This window comes from Rana temporaria, chromosome 4 (genome assembly GCF_905171775.1).
Source record: "Rana temporaria chromosome 4, aRanTem1.1, whole genome shotgun sequence".
NCBI lineage: Eukaryota > Metazoa > Chordata > Amphibia > Anura > Ranidae > Rana > Rana temporaria.
In genome coordinates this window covers 147101060-147110130 of record NC_053492.1, presented here as the reverse complement: position 1 = coordinate 147110130, position 9071 = coordinate 147101060, and positions in this window count along the sequence as shown.

The following is a 9071-nucleotide window of genomic DNA, read 5'->3' as shown; positions in this document are numbered from 1 at the left end:
GTGTAAGTGACTTACACCGTCGGATCTTAGGCTGCAATCTCCCGCCGGCCGCTAGGTGTCGCCTCGGTTATTTACGCGTCGGATATGCAAATGAGGAGAGCCGCCGATTCAGTAACGAACGCCTGCCCGTTGCTTTTTTTTCACGTCATTTGCGTTCGGCTTTTTCCGGCGGATAGTTACCCCTGCTATAGCAGGGGTATCTGCGGCGTTTCCTATGTTTAGTATGGCCGTCGTTCCCGCGCCGAGTTTTAAATTTTAACGTTGTTTGCGTACGTCAATTCAGAATTCGGCCCGACGCAGGTTACGCTCACGCCGAAACCACTGACGTCCTAGCGGCGTCAGTGTGAGCAATGCACGCCGGGAAATTTAGCCGGCGGCGCATGCGCATTTAAATCTGCGCGGGGACGCGCCTGATTTAAATACTACACTCCCCCTTAGCCGCGGAATTTGAATTCCGCCGGGGGAGTTACGATCCGCCGGTGCAAGTTTCGAGGTAAGTGCTTTGTGAATACTGCAATAGCCTCTCAAAATTGCGCCGGCGGATCGTAAATCAGATAGATTACGCGGATCTAAAGATCCGCTAATTTATCTGAATCTGGCCCCAGGTCTCCAATGTCTAGCCTCCAACCAACAAGACGGGCAATTTCACATGTGCTCTACATAAATTTATATAGGCCTCAAGCACCTGTGACCAATTAACCATTCCTTAAGATGTGGATGTTTGATCTATTCCAGCCTTCCTATTCGTGCTATCAATTTACTTTGTGACCCCCAGCTGCAAGAATCTAGATTGCTCCAGTCTGTTGCTACTAGTGATTTCTACTTGTTTTGTGGTCCACAGCTTCAAGAACTTGAACTGCTTCAGTCTATCTTTACTAAATTTGCTCAACAATTCTAATGCCACGTACACACGATCGGGCTTTTGCCCGACCAAAAGTACATCGGAATTCCGACGGAATTCCATCGGAGTAAAATAGATCATGTTCTATATTTAAACTCCCATGGAATTCATGTGAATTTCTGATGGAATTTCTCAGATTGCGCATACACACGGTCGGAATTTCCGATGGAAAAAGTCTGACTGACTTTTTCCATCGGAAATTCCGATCATGTGCACGCGGCATCATGCTCCTCAGCTGTGAGTGAAAGGTTGTATTGCTGCTATCTAGAGATAAAAAGTTTCCTCTGCAGATCTGTGCTCAAGTGTTTTGGAGTATTCCATATCTCATTGGCCTCCTCAGTTACAAGTTATTTAGCAATAAACTTCAAAAAGACACCCCCTAGTGGGCTGGAGTGAATGGACTGTTGCTATGGTGTGCCTGGCTGCCTTTGCACTGCTTGGGAAAGAATATGTCTAATCTTCAGCGGCCCCTAGAGGGATAGCGCTAAACTTGTATAATGGATTTGGTAGCGAATATTGGCCTAGATTCAACAAGCAATTGCGTCTGCGTAACCATAGTTACGCAGCGCAATTGCTTAGTTGCACCGGCGTATCGACTGCTCCTGATTCAGGAAGTTCGATACGCCGACTGCAGCCTAAGATATGACTGGCATAAGGCTCTTATGCCGTCGTATCGTAGGCTGCATTCTTACGATGGCCGCTAGGTGGCGTTCCCATAGTGGTCAGCGTAGAGTATGCAAATTGCATACTAACGCCGATTCACAACCGTACGTGCGCCCTGCGTACGCAGTTTATATTGTTTGCGTTCGTCGGTTTCTGCGTAAGGCTGCCCCTGCTATTAGCAGGGGCAGCCAATGCTACGTATACCCGTCGTTCCCGCGTCGCGTTTTTGAAAAATGACGTTGTTTGCGTAAGTGAATCGTGAACGCCATTTACGTTCACGTTAAAGCAAATGACGTCCTTGCGACGTCATTTGCCGCAATGCACGTCGGGAAAGTTTCCCGACGGAGCATGCGCACTACGTTCGGCGCGGGAACGCGCCTAATTTAAATGATCCACGCCCCCTATGGAATCATTTAAATTATGCGCGCTTACGCCGGGCAGTTTTCAGGAGCGCACACGCAAATTACGGAGCTACTGCTCCGTGAATCAAGCGTAGCGCAGGTAATTTACAGAAGCGCAGTGTTAAAACGGTACGCTGCGCCTCCGTAAGAAATGCGCAAATCATACCTGAATCTACCACAATGTGTTTAGAAAGGATAGAAAAGATTAAAATGTGTTTTTCTGTTTGTAAAATCTTGTTTTAGGCCAGCTGTAATACCTGAGAGGACGTTGACTTTTTGAAGACCATATGAAAGCCTGCAATGTCATTACAGCCACTAGACTTTAAAGTTTTTGTTTTTTTTTCTGCTCTTCTGTTTGTCAAAAAGCAATATTTTTGTTTGTTTATGAAACTTGGTTTTATTTGTAAAAATGTTCTATATCACAATGGCAAAATCTGTGTATGTAGTGCATGTTTCAACCTTAATATCATAAATAATAACTTGTTATTGTGAACACGTTGACATTTGAATCAATACATCTCAGATGAAAAAAGTCCTGTTTGAAAGGACATGTGTAAATGTGTTCACAATGGGGTAGATTCAGAGAGAAGATACGACGGCGTATCTCCTGATACGCCGGCGTATCTTTGAGCCCGGCCGGTCGTATCTATGCGCCTGATTCATAGAATCAGATACGCCTAGATTTGACTAAGATCCGACCGACGTAAGTCTCTTACGCTGTCGGATCTTAACTGTATATTTACGCTGGCCTCTAGGGGCGTGTACGCTGATTTTGAATTCCGCCGGATGATTTACGCTACGCCGCCTCAACTTTACAGGCAAGTGCTTTGTGAATAAAGCACTTGCCTGAAAAACTTGCGGTGGCGTAACGTAAATGACATACGTTACACCAGCAGAAAGATCCGCTGATCTTTCTGAATCTACCCCAATATATTTAAACACCATTTCACCATTATATGGTGTAGTAGGGATGCACAGCTGTTTCTACACATTACCCCCTATATTCACTATAATTTCCATTGGGAGTGTATAACACTTTTTTAAGGGGATCAGCAGTTTTTTAATTGTAATTTTGTTAAACATTTATATATTTAGATTTGGCGTGGAGTCATTTTGCATTCAAAAACTTGTTATTGGATTTTTACTCCAGGAAGTGTGTTATTTGCAAGATTATCTGGAGGAAATAAAAGTCTCAGGCTTCGTACACACGACCATTTTCCTCGACAGAATCCATCAAGAAACTTGGTGGGAGAGCTTTTTTGCCGAGGAAACCGGTCGTGTGTATGTTTTTCATCAACTCGACGAGGAAAAAAGAGAACAAGTTCTCTTTTTCCTCAACGGAAGTCTCAATTTCCTCGTCGTGTTCCTCGTCGGGCTGGTTTTCGACGAGAAACACGATCGTGTGTATGCTAAGAAACCCGCGCATGCTCAGAATAAAGTATGAGACGGGAGCGCACCTTCGGTAAACGTAGCGTTTGTAATGGAGATAACACAAAATTGTCACGCTGTAACAGACTGAAAAGTGCAAATCGTCTCTTACCAAACTTTTACTTAACACGCAGTAACATGAGATTAGCAAAAGCAGCCCCAAGGGTTGTGCCAGTGGAATCGAACTTCCCCTGCCATTGTATGTGTTGTACATCACCGCGTTTGAGAACGAGGAGATTTGGTCTTGACCGTGTGTACGCAAAGCAAGCTTGTCGAGTTTCTCGACAAGCCTAACAAGGAACTCGTCGAGGAAAACGATGTGTCTTTTCCGACGAATTCCTCGGTCGTGTGTACGAGGCCTGAGTAAGGACCCTGTCAAATGCTGGGTCTAAATTTAGTTTTGGCAAATAGGTTGTAGCCAGCCTGAACTGGGTTCATTGGATTTCCCTAAACCCAAGGTCATTATTTGCGTCTGCCTGCTACTGTTGAGTGTTCAACAGTGGATAGAGTTAGATGATACAATGTTGCGGGTTATGAATATTTATTTCACTCTTGCCAATCACTGAGGTGTTTATACCAGTGATGTGGGTTTGGTAAGGAAATAAATACTTTGTGATACCTACTAGAATCATCCTTCCCTTCCAGGCTTTTCCTGGGAAGGATGTGTATGTGAAGGGTTCTAGCCCTGTCCCCTAAGCTTGCTTCTAGGGGAGGGTGTGAATTTAGAGACATCCTTTTCATGCTTCCTGGTCCTGTTCCCAGGGGAGGAAGCCAAATCATGATAGGTCAATTGCTTGTCTTGGCCTAAAGGTATACAACAATAAATTGCTCATCTGGGCTAAAGGTCCATAACTGGCCTGTGAGAGATAATTAAAGGTATCTGTCCACCTGACCTACCAAATCTGCTTTGATGTGTGGCAAAAGTTAAAGATACTACAAGATGCTACAATGTGGAGGGAAATTTTGTTATTATAATTGGGTTATTTTGTAGCTTTTCTCCCCAAGACAATTGAACCAAAAAAATAGCAACATGAAGATGGACAGAGTGGAAGTCTTGGTAGTTGGGTGAGTATCGCTACTTGGCAAATCACCAGTAGCAAAACTAGTCAAATCCAGGGTGCCACATCCGAAAAAAAGAAAAGTGCAGCCACATCATCTAAGGACTGATAAGCTGCAATATACAGTATTACATTTTTGTTCATGAGTTTACATACACTGATCATAAATAAAAATAAAACCTAAATAAATATGGCATAATTGATATCACCTTTTATAACTATATCTTTGACAGAAATGTCCCTTGGCTGTTGTGCCAAATAGACAAGATCTTGTGGTGTTGGAGTGATTGAGGCATGAAAGTTATGTGAACTAATAGTAGCTCAGGGAAATCAGATGATAAATGTAACAGGTTTTTGAAATTTAGTAGATTTTACATGGTTTGGGTGTCTCAAATCAATGACCTAAACATAGCACAAAGAAATGACTGCTAAGCATATGACATCTACTGATGGCTCAGTTGTGAAAGATCTGTGCACATGATCATCTTTTCATTTGCAGAAAAATGTAGAAAGAGGGAATATGTATTACCAAACACAAAAATGATTGAAATCAAAGCATGCTAAAATGTCAAAGTTTTCTAAGTTGGAAAATTAACGACATCTCCTAATGATATTTTAATTTTGGAAAAACTGAGGGCCAGATCCACAAAAACCTGGCGCAACGTAACTTTTTCAATATAAGTTACACTGCCGGAAAATTTCTACCTAAGTGCCCGATCCACAAAGCACTTACCTAGAAATTTTCGGCTGTGTAACTTAAATCCGGCCGGCGCAAGGCGTTCCTATTCAAATGGGGCGAGTCCCATTTAAATTAGGTGCGCTCCCGCGCCGGCCGTACTGCGCATGCTCACGACGTCATTTTCCCGACGTGCTTTGTGCGGTTTTACGTTGCGCCGGGTTTTGAGAATCGCGACGGGCGTAAAAAAAAAAATACGAGTTGCGGCGGGAAAAAAAAAATTTGGAGAAAAAAAGACGGCGACGCGGGGTAGAAGGGTCTACTTTTACAAGGCCTAAAAGCTTTGTGGATCTCCGTAAGTGCTAATTTGCATACCCGAAGCGGCATTTCGACGAGAAATGCCCCCAGCGGCGGCCGAGGTACTGCATCCTAAGATCCGACAGTGTAAGTCCCTTACACATGTCGGATCTTCTCCCTATCTTTTGGAAACTGATTCTGTGGATCAGTTCCAAAGATAGAAACAGGGATACGACTGCGTATCAGTAGACATGACATGGAGGAGAAACTGAAGAAACAACTTTACTAACTGTGGAGGAATTCACAGATCATATCAATTCAACAATCTTCTATCTCAGCTCTGCTAAGGCCAAAAAGCCTTTTGCCGCGTACACACAACCGTTATTCATGTCATGGGAAAAAATCAATGAATCAATATCACTAGATGAAATTCTTAATGTTATCAAGTTTCTAACCAAGAACAAAGCGCCAGGAAGTGATGGATTATCTGCTGAATATTATAAAGCCTGTTCGGGAGATCTTAGCTCCACATTTAAATAAAATGTTTAACCAAGTAGCAAATACTAGCCACTTCCCTAAGTAAATGCTGGAAGCAGTGATAATTACAATACCAAAGCCTGGGAAAGATCCCACATCCCCTTAAACTATAGACCCATATCATTATTAACCACTTGCTTACTGGGCACATATACCCCCTTCCTGCCCAGGCGAAATTTCAGCTTTCAGCACTGCGTCGCTTTAAATTAAAATTGCGCGGTCGTGCGACGTGCCTCCCAAACAAAATTGACGTCCTTTTTTTCCCACAAATAGAGCTTTCTTTTGGTGGTATTTGATCACCTCTGCGGTTTTTATTTTTTGCGCTATTAAACAAAAAAAGAGTGACAATTTTGAAAACAAAAACAATATTTTTTGCTTTTTGCTATAAAAATGATATCCCATTTTAAAAAATAAAAATAAAAAAAATTCTCAGTTTAGGCCGATATGTATTCTACATATTTTTGGTAAAAAAAATAATAAAAAAAATCGCAATAAGCGTATAGTGATTGGTTTGCGTAAAAGTTATAGTGGCTACAAAATACGGGATAGAATTCTTTTTTTTACAAATTCTTTATTTTTCATTTTTCAACATATCACATTGCCTCAAACCCAGGTTAGTATCACATCAGACAGTACAAACAGCTTCAATCTCTACATTCTTATGTTTGTCCTTTTCCTTATTTAGGCTTCCTCTATTCTTATCTACCTCCCTCCCTCTGCACCTCATCTACCCAAATGCTATTGTTTCTTTATTCCCTCTTCACTTTATCATATCTTTCATCTTTGACGTGATCTTTCCCAGTTTAAGGCACTAGTACCCCATCTTCTCCCCCCCCCCCCACCTCCGAGCCTATTACCCGGCCAAGAGAAAAAAAAAATAAAAAAAAATAAAGAAGGCCTGGAGCTATCACTCCTCCTCCTAGTGGGCTCCCTTCCTCCCCTCTATCCCTCCCCCCCTCCCCCCGCGCTCTATATTTGACATAGGGTGCCCATATTTCTCCCACCCTCTCCTCCCCCTCCCTCAGAGACGCCGTGAGGTTCTCCATGCTTTGCATTTCAGTAATTTTGGCTATCCATTGTGATTTGCTTGGAGAACATGTACTCTTCCAAAGAACCGGGATACACGATCTGGCTGTGACCACTAAGTGTCTCACTAGGGATCTTTTATATTTTTCTATTGACATGGGCAAGTCTAATAACAGATAGGTCGCCGGTTCATCTCCTAATGATATCTCAGTTATTTCTTCTATCACTTCAGATACCATTTTCCAGAAATCTTTAACTCCTTCACAGTTCCAAAAAATGTGTAACAGAGTTCCCTCTTCTTTCTGACATCGCGGGATAGAATTCTGACTTTTTTTTTTTTTTTTTTTACTAGTAATACGGCGATCTGCGAATTTTGTCAGGACTGCGATATTATGGTGGACACATCGGACACTTTTGACACATTTTTTGGACCATTCACATTAATACTGCGAACAGCGCTATAAAAATGCACTGATTACTGTATAAATGTGACTGGCAGGGAAGGGGTTAACACTAGGGGGCGAGGAAGGGGTTAAATGTGGATCCTGGGAGTGATTCTTACTGTGGGGGGAGGGGACTGACTGGGGGAGGTGACCGATGCTGTGTCCCTATGTACAAGGGACACAGCATCAGTCTCCTCTCCCTGACAGGACGTGGATCTCTGTGTTTACACACAGAGCTCCACGTCCCTGCTCTAAAACTGCCGATCGCGGGTACCTGGCGGACATCGCGGCTGCCAGGCACGCGCATCAGCATCGTGGTGACGCGCCAGGTGTGCGTCCCCCAGTGGCCGGAGGACCTGAGGCCGTAAAAAGACGGCCTCCCGGATTTATTGAGCCACCTTGAGGCCGTCTTTTTACATACGCCTGGGTCTGAAGTAGTTAATAAGTAAAATGTTATGATACTGCGCATATGGTTCACATTAAGGTTATAAATCTGGACACCAATCTACAATTGGAAAGCTGACTTATGCAATCGTTTTTATTAAAGTAAAACTTGAACTGTTATTGTAAAATAATGTAAGGCAATGCTGCCTTTGACTAATAACACCATATTTGCTCCTCACTGTTCTCCTTGAAGGAGGATAAGCTGTACTTGACGATCTGCAGTGCAAACATCTCCCTACTTTAGGGCTCATGCATTTTTTCTTTTTTTTAAGGATTTGATGTAGAATCTTGTCTACTTGATTTAAGATGCTATAAAGCTTCTCCCCTTTTCGCGGGTGAGTGTGCTCGAATTTGTATAATAGATCTAAGAATTTCTCTACTTTTTCAAACACAGCGTACAATGCCTCAATATTGTCCGTGGCTATGTGGCTACACAGTCCTGCTTTGCCAGCTTTAAGTTACAAATCATTTCAGCAGCCCTGTGACTCTCACACATTTTCTGTTTCTTTAAAGCCTCAGGGATGTCCCACTCTTCTAGTGCTTGGGAAGCCTGGTGAATCCATGTTTCAAAGTCTTCTTGCCCAGATGGAACTGGGGTCTTTCCTGAGAAGAACTGTATCTTTCGATATCGATGACTGTTGGGCACAGGCCCATTCTTAACAAAATTCTCCACCAAGTTAACTACACCGGTGAAAAAGGAAGCAGGAGGTAGCCCTGAAATGAGTGCTGGAGTGATGGTGTTCACTTTCCCTCACAGAGTCTGGCTTGAGCTATTAGGGTTAACATCTGACTTGCAACTGGATTAGATGGGCTTCACTTTCTTCTGTCAGGTGAATACTGTCTCCCAGGACTGAACCAGAGCGTCTATTCTTCATTATAACAGCACATAGGTACAAGTGGCACCTTCAGGTTTGTTTTTTAAGCACTGCAACTTTTTTCCATTATTGCACTTAATAAATGACTTTTCAAACATTTCAGTATGCATATTTCTAATGCTGCAAGGGACTCTCACCTGCTCTCAGTAGCTGTCTGCTTGAGTGAGTCAGAGGGCCTCAACCTGGGAATCACATGTAAAATGTCCTCCGGTCGTTGCGCTGGTGAAGACAAGGCAGTTTTTTAGATTCTGTGCTTGGCCCTTCTTAGGGCTTTCACTATTGCTAGTGAGTGGGCATGCAAACCTTCTTGTGCGCTTTCTCT